The sequence below is a fragment of the Lepidochelys olivacea genome (genome assembly GCF_965140295.1).
Source record: "Lepidochelys olivacea isolate rLepOli2 genome assembly, chromosome: 1".
Classification (NCBI taxonomy): Eukaryota; Metazoa; Chordata; order Testudines; family Cheloniidae; genus Lepidochelys; species Lepidochelys olivacea.
Genome location: NC_140411.1, coordinates 18,020,181 through 18,038,607, shown reverse-complemented (window position 1 = coordinate 18,038,607; position 18,427 = coordinate 18,020,181). Strand labels below are relative to the sequence as shown.

The 18,427-nt window shown below is 43.2% G+C and overlaps 1 protein-coding gene across 1 annotated transcript in view; it reads right to left on the bottom strand.

The window, feature by feature from the left end:
• The window catches only part of USP35 (ubiquitin specific peptidase 35), a 63,965-nt gene extending 45,575 nt beyond the window's left edge, over positions 1-18,390 (bottom strand). The window contains exon 1 of the mRNA XM_084617611.1: positions 18,287-18,390. The gene's annotated coding sequence lies outside the window, so the exon portion shown is untranslated. The remainder of the gene's footprint in view (positions 1-18,286) is intronic.
• Positions 18,391-18,427: the final 37 nt, after the last annotated feature.

Genomic DNA, 18,427 nt, shown 5'->3' with positions numbered 1-18,427 from the left:
CAGGGAGGAATGATCATCCTGCTGCTAAACCGCCTATTTTCACCATCCTTCCTGTCCCCTGACTGTTTGTTTCATCCACCTGTCTACTCTTTAGACTATAAGCGCCCTGGAGCATTTCAGGAGTGCACTCAAGGGCAAACTAAACTCCATGTTCCCCAGCTAAGGATAGTTTACTCACTTTTGTTTACCATTATCACCACTGGAGCATTTACTGTATATTTGTACAGAGCCCAGCACAATGGGGCCCCAAATGGATTGAAACCTCTATTGAAATATAAACTCTTATAAGCAATGCAGACACCTGTCATTAAGGTTATCCAACACTTTCCATTCTAAGTCCCTGTTTTCAGTTGTTTATAAACCTTTGCCAGACTTTAACCATCTGGGCTGAAATTTTCCATGCCAGGAGTCTGCCTCACACTGAACAGTTCTGGAAAATTTCAGCTAAAACAGTTCTGCCATTCCTCAGAACAAGCTTAGTGGGAAATACTGTAAGGGGCTTCCCTCCCCCCACCTAGGTTGCTGGTAGTGTGGTTGGAGAGATTGGCTGGTGGAAGCGGGGGATGGAGGGAAGGGAGTAATGGATTGAAACAAAGTGTTCCTGTGGTAGGTGATGCTGCCTTTGGCAAGCTCTAAAGGAAGCGCAGGATGCATTAAAGTTTGTTTGATTTATCACTCACTGGAATCTGTGACAGCCAAAATAGTGGGCAAGAGCAGAGGCTCCAGATTAGGTGCCTTCTGCCTCAATTTGTTGGCAAGGGGAGCTGGGAGATTTGGATATAGCTTGGAATCACAAGCTGAATTGCTGGTCAAGGGAAGGGAAGAGAAGAGAGGGTATTTGGCCTTGGGGGTTGCTCTGTCAACACTCGCTTTAGTCAGCATGGACAAGCATTGCCTTAGTGTCCAACTGAAGCTAGGGTTGCCAACAGTTCCTTATTACAAGGGACGTCCCTTATTTTTTCAATCTCTATATAACAAGGTCAGGAATTGCTGAGCGTAACAAAAAGCAGCAAGAAAGACCCTTGGCAAATGTAGGTGAGTATTGCTTATTATTATTAAGGATAATATTGGAAGGAGAGGTGGGGCAGGGGTGCTAAGAAAACAGGGCTCAGAGGGAGCCAGGAAAACACCTAAAAATGCCCTTAAATAGTTTATATTTATCTGTGTATTACACCCAAAAAAAGCCTACGTTAAAAGACCGTCCAGGCAGCAATGTCAAGCAATCAAAAGATAGGAAATGCCAGAATTAAGGCTGCTTATGCTAACTTAATTCGCCCCCCTCATGCATCTACTTTATGGTCGTCTTTAATTACATGATCAGGCACTATTTGTCCCACAGGACCCCTGCTCCATTCAGTGCACAGAACGGACTTGCTCTGGGGAAGAATCAGGGTTACGTACTGAAGGAGGCCGTTATCTGCAAGGCCCTGCCTCATTTGTTGCAACATTTGGAAGGTGTGCAATGCAGTGAATGAGGGAAAGGGCCTGCAGGAACAGAAAGGGATGATCTCAAAATTAAGGCAGTTGAATGCTGCCCTGAAAACTGAATTATCTCCCTGCCTATGCCACTGAGCACCTATGTGATATTGGGCAAGTCACTTACACCAAACTTTTCCCACATGGTCACTAATAGTCTGTTCCTAATTTTCTGGGTGCCCAAATTGATCTGTAGAAGCACTGAGCCCTTACGGCTGCAACTGAAGTCAGTGGGAGCCATGCTCTGCACTTATAAAGCGCTGTATAATGCAATGTACTAAATGCCCCATGTGTACGGTGGACATAACACTACACTCTGACCTCCCTGGGGTTTTGTGAAGATAAATTTGTTAATGTGTGTGAAGCACTCAGATGCAATATTGATCAGTGCCACAGACAAGCCCGTGACAACATTAATAATTCTGTACACAGTATAGAGTTTGGATGGTGTACAGTAAACAATGCCTGGGGCTACACATTGGAGGTTAAAATAAATAATAAACAGCTACTCTTTCAGGGAGCACCATCCTTCTTGTGCAGTGAAAGAGGCCAGGTGATCATGCGATTAAAGCCTGTATCATAATGCATATGCTCAAGAGGTTGAAATAATATTGCACAGGCAACCTGAACTCTGGCATTTCCTAACTTTTGAGTGCTTGACTTTGCAACCTCAACATTCTTTTAATGTAGATTTTTGATGTGGTAAATGAGAACGGTGGTTTTGATGGCCTGGAGTGCTGGGTTTCAGGCCCAGCTCTGCCATTGATTCACTGTATGATCTTAGGCAAGTCATTTTGGGAAAAACTAGCCACTGATTTTGAGTGTCTCAATTTTAGGATGTCCTGCTTCTCATAATTGGGGCCTAATTTTCAGAGGCACGCTCAAGCTGAGTATTCAAAAAACAAGGTGCTCAAAGTCAGTGGCTACACTTGAAAATGTGGCTCTTGAATTCTCTATACTCACTTCCCTGCTCAGTAATCTGGGAGTGGTAACAGGAGTGTTGTGAGGATTAGTTTACTCATGGCCGCAGAGAGCGTGGAGTTCCTGGGGTGAAAGGAAGATGCTACAGAGGTACAAAGTATTAATGATTATTAGAATAGGGGCCGGAGGTTCCCTTCCGCTAGGCGGCTCCAACATCAGGGAGAAAGGGCATGATGCAAACTCTGCAGCAAAAGTCACATAAAATAGGAACTGCCGGTCTGCTCCCCAGGCGAGCGGCAATGTGCAAAGAGCAGCACAGGTGTGACGTGCATAGAGAATGTTCCATGGACGAGGTAGGCACGGCCTGCAAAATGTTTTCTGTGCTTCCTGCTCTCCCCAGAACTCACTGTACTAAAGCCTGGAAAACAGATTTATAAGATGTCTGCCCCAGGTGGCTCTAAATTATGCCTCTCGCCATCCACCCTCTTTATGGTGGCATGATCAAAAGCCAAGAACATCCATGAGTGCAGCCAAACAGCAAGCAAGAATCAAAGAGAGGCACCTACCTCCCTTAGGCACCTTTGAAAATTCCAGCCCTTGTACTGTATCTCTCCAGCCAACATGCTCCTGAAATGTTGTTTAATTATGTATCTCCAAATCAAGATGATCGCAAGCCAAATTCTAAACATTTTATGCAGCCTTTACTCAGGGACTCCTGGGAGATGCAAAACACTGAACTTTCTCTGACATCAGTAGGAGTTGAGGACACTCAGCACCATGCAGCTTGGAGACCTATGTTCCCATTTAGCCACACTGGGGTCTGTTGTACTCCCACATCTGCCCCCTTAAAAAAAAAAGATTGTTAAGGGGCATAGTTTAGGACAGGGGTGCGCAAAATTTTTGGCCCTAGGGCAACATCTAGGTATGGAAATTGTATGGCAGGCCATGAATTCTCATGAAATTGGGGGTTGGGGTTCAGCAGGGGGTTCGGGCTCCGACTGGAGGTGCAGGCTCTGGGGTGGGGTTGGAGGTGCAGGAGGGTGCTCCAGGATGGGACCGAGGGGTTCAGAGGGCAGGAGGGGGATCAGGGCTGGGGCGGGGTTCGGGGTCAGGGGTGCAGGCTCCAGGTGATGCTTACCTCAAGCAGCTCCCAGAAGCAGTGGCATGTTCCCCCTCTGAGCACTGCCCTGTCTGCAGACGCCACCCCTGTAGCTCCCATTGGCTGCAGTTCCTCCAGCGTGCGGAGCCCCCTGGATGCTCCTATATCTAGGAGCTGGAGGGGGGACATGCCGCTGCTTCCAAGAGCCACGCAGAGCAAGTCAAGCCCCTGACCCCACTCCCCGCCTGGAGTGTCAGCGCGGGGCAAGCCGTGGACCCCGCTCCCCGGCAGGAGCTCAAGGGCCGGATTAAAATGTCTGGAGGGCTGGATGAGGCTCCCAGGCCATAGTTTGCCCACCCCTGGTTTAGGACCTAAACGTAGGGTTTATATGAAAGCTAATATGAATAGACATGTTTTCACCAACATTTAAAATATGTACTTTGTTTACCTTAAAATGTGTCTCTGCAGTGCTGGACACATACAAATACTGCACCTCTGCACTTTAATAGTATGCCAGAACTAGAAAGGTAAATTGACTGTCAACAAAATAATGTAACTAAGCAGCATCAATGGTGAACAGGAAGCTTGGATTCTTTGCCCAGCCTCACCGCCCCCCCACCCCAGACCAGCTTTATTTTTAATAACCCAAGGTGATCTTTTTAACGTAGGTAAGGGATTCTCTTAGTGTCTGATTTTTCACAATGGCAGTGTTTCTTTAACTGGGATTAATTTCAACTGAAGTCCCTCCGGCTGTTTTTAAATATATTCATCCCATCCCCCACTTTCTAGCAGTAGCTTTTCCGTAAAGTTTCCTTAGGCCACGTTGCAGCGTTTCAGTATCAGCTCTCCTACTTCAAATATAACCAGGTTATGACTAGGGTTGCCAGGTGTCCGCTCCCCCAGCCAGAGCCCTCACACCCTCCCGCACACCAGTCCCCTGCCTGGCAGCTCCGCTCAGCATCACTGACCAGGCTGTTAAAAGTCCGGTTGGTGGCACAGCGGGGCTGGCAGGCTCCCTGCCTGGCTCCGCCTGGGTCCCAGAAGCAGTGACATGCCCCTCCAGCTCCTAGGTGGAGGGATGGCGAAGGGAGCTCTGCGCATTGCCCCTGCCCCATTGTGCTAGGAACTGTTTACACACATAGGAAAAGAAAGTTCCTACCCCAAAGAACTTGCACTCTAAATGGACAAACAAACAACAGAAATATCATTATCCCTGTTACACAGATCGGAAACAGCAAGATGAAGTGATTTGGCCCTGGTCATACAGACAGTCTGCTGCAGAGTCAGGAATTGACTCCAGATCTTTTGAGTTTTGATCCAGTGCCTTGACCCTAAGACTCATCAGGTGGATTGATTTTAATCAAAGTGATTTAAATCAGCAAGCAGGAAACCTTGATATAAATAGAAAAGGAGTACTTGTGGCACCTTAGAGACTTTTTGCGAATACAGACTAACACGGCTGTTACTCTGAAACTTGATATAAATAATCACTTTTAATTGTATTTTGCAGGTGTACTTTAGCCTAGCAAAACGAAAGCTGAATGGGGATATGATTGCTCTCAAAAATCACAGAATAAACATCAAGGAGGTTGATTCTCTCTAGCTTATAATCATTAAAACATGTTGAATTGCAACTAAATGTACCCTTTACACTAAATCTTTTGCTAGCCAGGAGGATACATTATATTGGTACATTTATTTAAGCAATTTTTTAATATTTAAATTTTTATTATGTTAGAAAATGGTGAAAGATGCATGTCTTATTTACTAAATTATTCATTTTTTACTTGCAATCTGTGTCAAGTGCTACTTGAATAGAAATTCAAATTCAATTAAAAATGCACAAAAACAGCTGTAACGCTGTATGGACTATGAGTCACCATTTATAATGTTATGGATAACAACATTACAAAATTGCAATGAGTCATACAAGATATGCCATGTAAGGCATCAGTGGAAAAGTTATGATATGCTAAATATGATAAGTTTATTTATATGTATGTATCATCTTTTTATTGTGAGTTATAAATATGTGTGATATTTTGATATCTCAAACTTGTGGTGTGTATCTGGGTGACACCGTCAGGCAGATTGGCATCAACACTATCCAGCCTGCTTCATGGCCCATCAATAGGGTCTTACCAAATTCATGGTCCCTTTTGGTAAATTTCACCATCATAACGTTCATGAGTGCAGCCAAACAGCAAGCAAGAATCAAAGAGAGGCACCTACCTTCCTTAGGCACCTTTGAAAATTCCAGCCCTCAGGGAACTGATGGGCAGGATCCCCTGGGAGAATAACATGAGGGGGAAAGGAATCCAGGAGAGTTGGCTGTATTTTAAAGAATCCTTATTGAGGTGACAGGGACAAACCATCCCGACGTGTAGAAAGAATAGTAAATATGGCAGGCAACCAGCTTGGCTTAACAGTGAAATCCTTGCTGATCTTAAACACAAAAAAGAAGCTTACAAGAAGTGGAAGATTGGACAAATGACCAGGGAAGAGTATAAAAATATTGCTCGGGCATGCAGGAGTGAAATCAGGAAGGCCAAATAACACCTGGAGTTGCAACTAGCAAAGGATGTTAAGAGTAACAAGAAGGGTTTCTTCAGGTATGTTAGCAACAAGAAGAAAAGTCAAGGAAAGTGTGGGCCCCTTACTGAATTAGGGAGGCAACCTAGTGACAGAGGATGTGGAAAAAGCTAATGTACTCAATGCTTTTTTTACCTCTATCTTCACGAACAAGGTCAGCTCCCAGACTACTGCACTGGGCAGCACAGCATGGGGAGGAGGTGACCAGCCCTCTGTGGAGAAAGAAGTGGTTCGGGACTATTTAGAAAAGCTGGACGAGCACAAGTCCATGGGGCCGGATGCGCTGCATCCGAGAGTTTGGCGGCTGTGATTGCAGAGCCATTGGCCATTATTTTTGAAAACTCATGGCGATCGGGGGAAGTCCCAGGCGACTGGAAAAATGCTAATGTAGTGCCCATCTTTAAAAAAGGGAAGAAGGAAGATCCTGAGAACTACAGGAAAGTCAGCCTCACCTCAGTCCCTGGAAAAATCATGGAGCGGGTCCTTAAGGAATCAATTCTGAAGCACTTAGAGGAGAGGAAAGTGATCAGGAACAGTCAGCATGGATTCACCAAGGGCAAGTCATGCCTGACTAATCTAATTGCCTTCTATGACGAGATAACTGGCTGTGTGGATGAGGGGAAAGCAGTGGATGTGTTGTTCCTTGACTTTAGCAAAGCTTTTGACACGGTCTCCCACAGGTTTCCGAGTAGCAGCCGTGTTAGTCTGTATTCGCAAAAAGAAAAGGAGTAGTAGTGGCACCTTAGAGACTAACCAATTTATTTGAGCATAAGCTTTCACGAACTACAGCTCACTTCATCGGATGCATTCAGTGGAAAATACAGTGAGGAGATTTATATATACACAGAACATGAAAAAATGGGTGTTAGCATACACATTGTAAGGAGAGTGATCACTTAAGATGAGCTACTACCAGCAGGAGAGTGGGGGGGAGGGACGGGGGAAGAAAACCTCCCACAGTATTTTTGCCAGCAAGTTAAAGAAGTATGGACTGGATGAATGGACTATAAGGTGAACAGAAAGTTGGCTAGATTGTCGGGCTCAACAGGTACTGATCAATGGCTCCATGTCTAATTGGCAGCCGGTGTCAAGTGGAGTGCCCCAAGGGTCGGTCCTCAGGCCGGTTTCGTCCAATATCTTCATAAATGATCTGGAGGATGGTGTGGATTGCACCCTCAGCAAGTTTGCAGATGACACTAAACTGGGAGGAGAGGTAGATACGCTGGAGGGTAGGGATAGGATACAGAGGGACCTAGACAAAATAGAAGATTGGGCCAAAAGAAATCTGATGAGGTTCAACAAGGACAAGTGCAGAGTCCTGCACTTAGGACGGAAGAATCCAATGCACCGCTACAGACTAGGGACCGAATGGCTCGGCAGCAGTTCTGCAGAAAAGGACCTAGGGGTTACAGTGGACAAGAAGATGGATATGAGTCAACAGTGTGCCCTTGTTGCCAACAAGGCCAATGGCATTTTGAGATGTATAAGTAGGGGCATTGCCAGCAGATCAAAGGACGTGATCGTTCCCCTCTGTTCGACATTGGTGAGGCCTCATCTGGAGTACTGTGTCCAGTTTTGGGCCCCACACTACAAGAAGGATGTGGAAAAATTGGAAAACGTCCAGCGGAGGGCAACAAAAACGATTAGGGGACTGGAACACAACTTATGAGGAGAGGCTGAGGGAACTGGGATTGTTTAGTCTGCGGAAGAGAAGAATGAGGGGGGGATTTGAGGGGGGAGCTGCTTTCAACTACCTGAAAGGGGGTTCCAAAGAGGATGGATCTAGACTGTTCTCAGTGGTAGCAGATGACAGAACGAGGAGTAATGGTCTCAAGTTGCAGTGGGGGAGGTTTAGGTTGGATATTAGGAAGAACTTTTTCACTAGGAGGGTGGTGAAACACTGGAATGTGTTACCTAGGGAGGTGGTGGAATCTCCTTCCTTAGAAGTTTTTAAGGTCAGGCTTGACAAAGCCCTGGCTAGGATGATTTAATTGGGGATCGGTCCTGCTTTGAGCAGGGGGTTGGACTAGATGACCTCCTGAGGTCCCTTCCAACCCTGATATTCTATGATTCTAAAATCTTAAATTTCACGATGTTGTAACCATGTGGGTCCTATCCAAAAGTGGGTTGTAGGGGGTGGTCGCAAGGCCCCTGTAGGGGAGATGCGGAATTGTCACCCTTACTTCTGTGCTGCTGGTAGTGGTGGCATTGCCTTCAGAGCTGGGCTCCCAACCAGCAGCTACAGAGCTTCCTGCAGCCGGGGGAGTTTCCTGGAAGTGTGTCTGACCTGGCCCTGGGAGTGGCCCTTGCAGAAAAAGAGGAATCCCGTTCCTCCCCAGCCCAGCCGGAACTAGGAGCTGGAGCCCGACACCGGTTAGGAGCCCCTGGCTGGGGTGTCCCAGCTCTGGCCCTCCCCAGTTCTGGGCCCAGCACCGGGAGGTTAAGGGGCCTTGGGCTGGCTGGGGGGCGGGGTGGCGTGACCACCGCGCCCTGAGCGGTTGCCCACATCACCCACCATTAAGGCCGGCCCTACTCCCTGCAAAAAGTGATGACTCCTCCCATATGATGCCACCCTCACGTCTGTGCTGCTGCTGGTGGTGACACTGCCTTCAAAGCTGGGTGCACGGCCAGCAGCTGCACCTTGCCGCTCTTTGGCCACCCAGCTCTGAAGGCAGCACAGAAGTAAGGATGGCAACACCTTGACCCCCTCCTACAATAGCCAGATTTCATGGACGAGAGCAGATTTCACAAGGGAGACTAGATTTCACGGTCCGTGACACTTTTTTCACAGCCATGAATTTGGTAGGGTCCTACCCATCAAGGGCAATCAGCTGTACAATGAACCCATTGAGAGAAGCCACGGGCCAGGGTGGATAAAAATTGGATTTTTTAATTTACATCAGATTTTTTTGATAAAATGCTTTTTGAGGAAAAAACCTATCTAAAGATAGTTTTAATTAAGATACTTTATAGCTCAAAGATATCTCATCATGGAATAGGGATTATTAATTCTAATTCTTTAGTATGAGACAATATAGTCACGTAATGTTTAAGAAAAGTGTTGTAAATGAGTTCCAATAGTTCATGGATTAGGAACCCAATCTTATGGGATTCCAGGGGCTTCTGTATAGATTATTTAGGTTAATCTTTCTACCTACCCAATGGGACTCAGTGCTCAGCCTAGAAGATACCATCAGAGATGCTTAGTTTTGCAGTTCTCAAACTATGGATTTATATCTCCAGAGAGAACATGCTTGTTAACAGCAAAAATGTTTTTAAATAAATACATAACATAGAGAGGAGAAATAACAGACCTCACTCCTATTTTCCCTCTGCAAATTTGTGTACACAGAGTCAATCCCCTACCTCTCTCTAAAAGTGCAAAGTTTCAAAAAGTTCAATGAATAGAAAATTGTTGGGGGCGGAATAGCTGGACAGGAGAAGAAGTCTGGAGATAAATGTGAGAAGGGAGGGACAGGCAGTACAAACAAAAGTGAAACTGTTTGAGCAGCATATTCCAGAAGCCTTGAGGTCTTTCTAAGTGTAGTCTTCATTGGTTTGAGATCTACCATACCATTCTCTCACTAGAAGGGAAAACCTATAATGGCAACAGGCCGTAAAAGAGACCCAGTTTGGGAATATTTTAATGAAGTTCCTCTACCTGTGGGTAAGACAGGCATGTGCACAAAATGCAAACAGTGCAACAAAGAAATACAAGGCCTGGTTGCCAGAATTAAACAACATCAGGAGAAGCGTTCCTTCTCAGGAGGAAGCTGCGTTGAAGATGATGAAAGGAACATGTCTGAACATTCAGGATCTTCAGGTTGGTAAACTTTTTTTTATTTCATACTTCTTTCTTAAGGACTGACTGTCTTCCTTCTTGACTATTCTTGAATCCTCATGTTTGAGCAAAAAACATAGTTGTTACTCTATGGTGCTATCATTTTAGATACAGTTGTGATAAAAAATAAATAGCTGAAATAGGCAGATCTTCCTTTTACAATTTCACCTTTAAAGTAGTACAGAGTGTCAGTGAATGCAATGAGTAATACTAAATGAGCAGTATGGTAATAATAATTAAATAACTGCATTGACTTATTTTGTTTAGGAGAATCCATCCTCAACATACAGGATTCTGAAGACTATCCACTTTCAAGATCACCATTATTTTCTATAGTTTCAGAGTTATCTGCCAATGATAGTGTTTCAGTCACATCATGTATGTCACATAGCCACAGTATATCACCTGTAGCAAAAAGGAAAAAAAAACTCCAATCATCCAAAAACAACCATAGATAAGTTTGTGATAAGAACCACCAGATTACAAAAAGAGGTAATTGATGAAAAAATTTCCCTGTTTGTTTATGCAACAAACTGTCCTTTCCGTATGATTGAGAACCCACACTTCATTAACATGGTTCAGTCATTAAGATCAGGATACAGTCCACCCAACAGAGCAGATGTCACAGGCAAATTGCTAAATAAAGTGTTGAAAGAGAAACTGAGCAGTGTGCAAAAGGTCTAGAGCAGTGGTTCTTAACCTTTACTGCAGCCTGCACACCTCTGGTTCTCAAAATATGTCCTCGCACCCCTTATCAATAATCAAAATATGTTCTCACACCCCTTATCAAAAATCGTTGAAGTAGGTCAGTTCTTTAAACCTGTTTGTATATTACAGTAATCATTTCAAAATGTATAATGTTAATAAGTATATAGGTTTGATGAAACAAAGTAGTTGTACTTAAGTGCCTGTGCTTAATTTGTGTTTTCTATGATTTACCTTCTAAAAAAATCTGGCATGTCTCGCACCCCCAGGGGGTTTGTGCACCCCAGGTTAAGAACCGCTGTTCTAGAGGGTGAAATTGTTAACCTGAGTCTTGATGGGTGGAGCAATGTCCACAATGATCCTGTTGTATATGCTTGTGTGACAACAGAAGGGAATGTCTTCCTTACAGAAACAATTGATACATCAGGAAATGCACACACAGCAGAATACTTACAAGAAGTAGCAGTAAAAGCTATAACAAACTGTGAAAAAAAATGCAAATGTCTAGTATGCAGCTTGGTCACAAATGCATCCAAGATGAGAAGAAATTATTTAGAAGAAAGCGAAGAGAGTCCCAAACTAATAATATATGGTTGCAGTGCTCATTTGATGCACCTCCTAGCCAAAGACTTCAGTGTTCCAGAAATGTTGTTGAAATTGCAAAATACTTCCATAACAACCACTTCGCAGCAGCTGCTCTGAAAAAAGTGGGAGGAACCAAGCTAACTCTCCCACAAGACGTGCGATGGAACGCAGCAGTGGACGGTTTTGAGCACTATATCAAGAACTGGCCTAATCTGATGACAGTTTGTGAGCAAAGTCGTGAAAAAATAAATAGATGGCACTGTCACAGCCAAAGTTCTCAACATTGGGCTGAAGAGAATGTTGAGCACATGCTGAGGACCCTGAAGCCTATTTCTGTAGCCTTGAACAAAATGCAGGGAAAGAGCTGTTTTATTGACGATGCTGTTGAAATTTGGAAGGAACTGAGTGAGATCTTAAAAAGAGAAATATGCAATGACAGAGTTAAATTACAAGCATTAAAAAAACAAGTGGGACAAGCACTATCTCCAGCTCATTTTCTTGCAAATATTCTCAATACTCGGTACTAGGGTCAAACCTTAACTGCTGAAGAAGAGGAGCTGGCTATGATATGGACATCCGGCAATCATCCCTCCATAATGCCAACTATAATATACTTCAGAACTAAGGGTGGACCATTCAAGAAATATGTTTGCTGATGATGTTTTAAAGAAAGTCACACCAGTGAACTGGTGGAAGTCACTTAAGCGCTTGGATTCAGAGACTGTTGAAGTGATAATCTCACTTTTAACAGCAGTAGCTTCTTCTGCTGGTGTAGAAAGAATATTTTCTTCCTTTGGACTAATTCATTCCAAATTGAGAAATTGTTTGGGACCTGAAAAAGCAGGAAAGCTTGTTTTTCTTTTCCAGATTATGAACAAACAGGAAAATGAAGGTGAAGATGACTGAGTTACCTGCAGAAGCCAATATTTTAAGTTTCTCATGTTGACCTGGCTGACATAGTCGATTTAATTTTTTTTTAATATTTCATTTAACTGCTTTAGTTAAAAACAATTTTAACAAAAACAAACCTGATTTTAAAAAACTTGAATGTTTAACTAAATTCAAAAATGCATATGCTTGTTTTGTTAAAATATTATATGTTTTCCTGTTGAAGAAAGAAATCCAGAATACATAACGTTGTTGTTTTAGTTAAATAAAACAATTTAAATGTCTGTCTGGTGATGTTCTCCTCCTAATACAGGATGGCAAGAAAATCCTCCAAATATTAATGATTAACCTGTTGAATTGGAGATAGTTCATCTCCCAATGACTTCATAAATATCTGCTTCAATTATCTTTGGTAAATGAAATAACCAAACAATCATTCATTTTCTGATATAGCTGTAAAACGAATCTGAAAAGTTTTCAAAATAAATCACTTTAAAAATGTGTAGTGTGTACCTTCTAAAAATGAAACCTACATCTATCTCTGAGTTGTGAAGAATATGTATTAAGGTTATAACAACCAACAAGAATGCACTTTTATGTAGAAATCCATGATTAAATCGAGTCTTCCTGACTAGTAATTTAAATCAAGATTTAAATCAATTTGATTTAAATCAAATCCACCCTGCCACAGGCTATGTCTTGTTACGAATTATACCTGATAGCACACGCACACAAATGCTACGAATTACACCTGGTAGGACACGCACACAAATGCTACAAATTACACCTGGTAGGTCACGCACAATTCGAATCTAGGCTGAGGCACATAAACAAAGTCCACAACTGCCGAGTTCCCAAAAAACACCAAGTTTATTATGCTCAAGCGTGGTGCCCCCCTGCTAGCCAGGAGGGGACCCCGAATACAGATTATACAAAGGTTATATACTTTTTAGCAAAGCATGTTGCCCTCGTGCATCAGAAACCTTAGCCAGTAAACAAACCCTTTTCTTATCTACCACGTATCCCTGCTTGGTGCATTCCTCGTGCTAAACTAGTATGTTAATTACACAGCATGGTCCTAAAGCCATGCATCAGTAACTTTTATTATCAGGATGGGACGCCTCACATCAAAGGCCAGGAGATAGGGAGTTTAGGGACTGACAAAGAACAGATACCAGGAGTCAAGACAGGCTGGAGACACTGAGGAGGATTTTCACAGGAATGCAGTATCTAAGGAACACTCCTCCTGGTGCATGATGTGCTTGCTTTTAGACAATGGTGGGCCCCAAACCAAAATGGAGTCACATGTGCTAACTTTTCCTTAATAGTCTATGAGTCAGCAGGACATGTAGGGAGATGCCTCTGGACAGGGGACTACTCTAAGTGCTTTCCCATACTCATGTGCTGTGAGCTTGTGTTTGGGACAGAGGATGTACAAGCCACATAGCTAACGATATAAAAAGGGAGCTGTATCTTTTCCATTTTTCTTCAATCCTTCTTCTCACCTCTGGAGTAATTTCTCTACAAACTGAAGCTCTGAACAAAGGAATGATAGACCCATCCAAGGTTTGGATGTGTTCCAGAGGGACTTTACTAGTCAACAATCTCACCAATGCTGCTAAGAACCTGATATATGGACTCTGAAGTCACATAGAATCATAGAATATCAGGGTTGGAAGGGACCCCTGAAGGTCATCTAGTCCAACCCCCTGCTCGAAGCAGGACCAATTCCCAGTTAAATCATCCCAGCCAGGGCTTTGTCAAGCCTGACCTTAAAAACCTCTAAGGAAGGAGATTCTACCACCTCCCTAGGTAACACATTCCAGTGTTTCACCACCCTCTTAGTGAAAAAGTTTTTCCTAATATCCAATCGAAACCTCCCCCACTGCAACTTGAGACCATTACTCCTCGTTCTGTCATCTGCTACCATTGAGAACAGTCTAGAGCCATCCTCTTTGGAACCCCCTTCAGGTAGTTGAAAGCAGCTATCAAATCCCCCCTCATTCTTCTCTTCTGCAGGCTAAACAATCCCAGCTCCCTCAGCCTCTCCTCATAAGTCATGTGTTCTAGACCCCTAATCATTTTTGTTGCCCTCTGGACTCTCTCCAATTTATCCACATCCTTCTTGTAGTGTGGGGCCCAAAACTGGACACAGTACTCCAGATGAGGCCTCACATGTATGTATCTGATTGCTTTGATCATTTCACAGCTCTCTTCTCTTTCTTTTCTTTTATAATAAAACCTTTAGTTTTAGATACTAAGGCTTGGTTGGCAGTGTGGTATTTTGGGTAAGATCCAAACTAGTATTGATTCGGTTATGTGGCTGGCCCTTTGGGGATCAGAAGAATGTTTTGTATATTGAACAGAGTTTTAAATAACTTCTCATTTTACTGGACCTTTTTGCTGATTGAGAGCCAGAGACTGGAATGCAATAAAGGGGGCTGTGTGATTTCTTTTTTTCAAGCTTCTTGATAACCAGTGTGGGGGATCAAGTGCACAATTTGTGACTGGTTGGTGAATCTAACTACAGTGTTAACCACCAGTTTTGGGAGAATCTGCTCTGCTTTTTGTAGCCTGCCTTGACCTTGACATTTTCATTGTGGGCTACCTTAGGCACTTTGGGTCACAACAGCATTTAATTTTTTTATTAAATAAAATTATCTTAAATGTGCTGGATACATCAGAGAAAAAAGTTTATCATAACACATTAGGCATTTAAAACTAACTGATTTATTAAACAAATGAACTTTACCTCTACGTAGTGAATTGAACTGATTATCCCTGACCACCAAGTCCTTCAAGATTTTAGAACTAGTAAATCTCATCCTCTCGCCCCTACCTAGTTTTTATTCATAGAATGGAAAAGAAAATGAGCTTGCTTGCTTTCTCAACTTCCAGTAAGTTTCTTAACTTTGAATGAACTAGATATTAATCTGAACTAGTTGAATAAAATTAAATTAAGAAAATATTCTCTCTGCAACTGCAGAAGATGCTACTGCTGTGAAAAGCTGGGTTCATACTTCAGCTAACTCTGCTTCCAGGTGCTTAGCTAGTGGCTGCCACCGTTTCTGTGGTCTGCCTTTCTTTAAATGTTTGCAGCAAACATGTACTTCTTAATATTATTTTTTGTATTTAACGTAAATGATTTTAATAGATATAATAAGCCTAGACCTTAACATAGGTTGTCAATTTCAATTAGATTTTTTAAAAATAAACCTGAATTTAAATGTTAAAAAATAGATTTTTTTAAATCATGATTTTTTTTCCACCCTGAGACCCACTGAATTAACCTGGATGAGCCATCTTGCTACACAAGTTTTATGCATTAACTTCATGGGCGTTGACCAGCATAAAGTGTTGTAAACAGCGTGGAAAATCAGGCCCATTATTATGAGATTTCTGAGCTGAAAGTCAGCGTTAGTAAGCCTATAAGAGACCAGCTGGGTCACCCTTTGGGTGAGACATAAAACTGATGTTCCTGGCCATTAAAGATCCAGTGGTAGTTTTACATAAAAGAAGAGGACAGATTCTGCCCCATGTAATTACATTCTGCCTTGTTAAATTCACCTTTGAATTTCAGTTGGATACAGCAATATTCTTCACTTGCCATCCTAAACGTCTGTGTAGAGATGACAGGCACCGTTAAAAAGTTGTATGCCAAACAATGGCTGCATTTCAAGTGGGAGGGGTGGGGTGGCAAAATAATACCTATATAGCCTTTACCTATTTTACAGGGTGCTAGGCTTAATTAATCCAGGTTTGCAAAGCTCTTTGAGATCCTTGGATGAAAGGCCCTATTGAAGTGCTAACTGCTGTGGTGAACTGGCTATTGTTTATGTGTTTTACTGCCCTCTGCTGCATTATATGAGAATGGCTCTTGTGCAGCATAAGCCCTATACTGCAAAGAGCTGGTGGAGATTTTCTTTTAGCGACAGGGGTGTGCAGCTTTAGGAGCAGGAGCCTCTGAGTGCCATGAAGTTCCAAAAATGCCAGGGGCAGCAGCACAGTAGCCATTGTAAAGGCTCTGGTGGTCAGAGATTTGTTACATCATTATTATCATCCACGCTGACTTTCAACATTTTGCAGGACCTCACTCTACATTAGGCCCACTAATGTTTTAGCTAACCTGTCCTCACATCTCTGCAGTGATGGTGCCATGAATCCTTGATACTGTGACTCACCTGGAGTCTAGCCCATTGCTTTACAGTTCTTGATGTTATGAACTTTGTTCTAACATCTAGCTGAAACTTTTTCTTTCATCCACATGGGTGTGATAACACTAAATAAAGTTTCAGAGTAACAGCCGTGTTAGTCTGTATTCGCAAAAAGAAAAGGAGTACTTGTGGCACCTTAGAGACTAACCAATTTATTTGAGCATGAGCTTTCGTGAGCTACAGCTCACTTCATCGGATGCATGCCGTGGAAACTGCAGCAGACTTTATATATACACAGAGGTATTTTTTCATATTCTCTGTGTATATATGAAGTCTGCTGCAGTTTCCACGGCATGCATCCGATGAAGTGAGCTGTAGCTCACGAAAGCTCATGCTCAAATAAATTGGTTAGTCTCTAAGGTGCCACAAGTACTCCTTTTCTTTTTACTAAATAAAGTGCAGATCCACCAGCATTTCATCCTCTCGCTCCCTGGATATGTCCTCTCAGTTTAACCCCCGCATAATACATAATATTCTGCATTTACACACCTTTTCATAAAGGACCATTACAAATGTTGATGGAGTTAGTTTCCCAAAACCCCTATGAGAGATTATTATCCCATTTTACAGATAGGAAAACTAAAGCACAAAAGTGACTTGCCCAAGGTCTCAGAGAAAATCAGTGGCTGAATAGAGAATATAGAACAGAATGTGCTCTAGCCACTCGACTATGCTTTCCTGGCATAGTCTCTCTTTCTCACATCACCCAGATAGGCTAATTTTCCTTTGATTCCCAAGTCATAATTTGCTTCCCATCCAAGCAAAACAGTGGCACCAATCAAACTGCTCTGATTGGCTGCCGTGCCCAGGACCCCTTTGTGTCACTGGATGCTGCCTAACTGTGCCCTGACCTTCACACTGACATGCCCTCTGTTACTGTCCTTGGAGAATATAAATAATTCCCCTTTGTCATGCTTGTCGTTTCTTTAAGGTATTTATAGACCAAACATCTCTCCTTTCCTTTAAAATCTCTGTCTTCCTTTATCTGTATAAAACTCTAAGATGTAGGTGCCTCCAATGTTTTGGCTGAGAGGAGGAGACACACCTGTAAACTGTGCATTTATAACAATGACTTCGTCATTCATTTTAGACCCAGATTCACCTCCATCCTACACAAACCCTGGGGTTCTCTCTCACAATAGAAGTCAGATGTGCACATGGAGACCATAGCCAACTTTATAAAGACTACAGAAAAGATCTATATCATGTTCCCCCTATGACAAAACATAAAATAACAGATTAATATTTGATACATCCCTTTAGCTTCAGCCCTGGCAAGGTGGTAGATCTGATGGTCTATTTGGCCTTTTCTATCTCTCACAAAAAGAAAAGGAGGACTTGTGGCACCTTAGAGACTAACCAATTTATTTGAGCATAAGCTTTCGTGAGCTACAGCTCACTTCATCTCTCCCAAAGGACTCTACAAAGGCTCCAGATGTTTACATACAAACCATCATACATCCCTAAATTCATAAAGCATTTTGAGATCCTTCATAAACTGGCGAACAAATTACTTGCCAACGCCTGCTTTTATTTCTCCATCAAAACTCCTATCAAAGTCAAGGAGAGTTCAGCCTGAGTATAGATTGGATCTGGACCAATAATGCTGTTGTTACAGAGCTCATTAGGGGGTACTTGTCACATACTGTGTTAGAGAGTCCAGTGTCACCCCACAGAATGGGACTATCACCCATCTCCCTCTCTCCCCACAATCCCCTTTCGCTCAAAGGATGCAAGACAACCTCTTTCGCCCCCCCAAGCTTTGTCCTGATGAAAACCTTTGCCCAAGTTAGCCACCCACTTCAAGCTGGCTGCTGCCTTGCCTACTGTCAGTGCCATGCAAGGCAATCATTAGAAAACACACGCACACGCGCTCGCCCACCCTTCCAACGCCACAGTCGAAATATTTCTCAGCATCCTTATTACCCCACCCTCCGCAGTCCTGCCTGCCGTGCAAATAAATACCTTGCTGCACCGCAAACGATCCGCAAAGAAGGGGAGGCGGCGGCGGCGGCGGCTGCAGCAGCAGCAGCAGCAGCAGCAGCAGCAGAGTCCACAGCGCCAGGGCTGCTGCAGCTGCAGCAACCAGCCCTGACCCCACGCGCA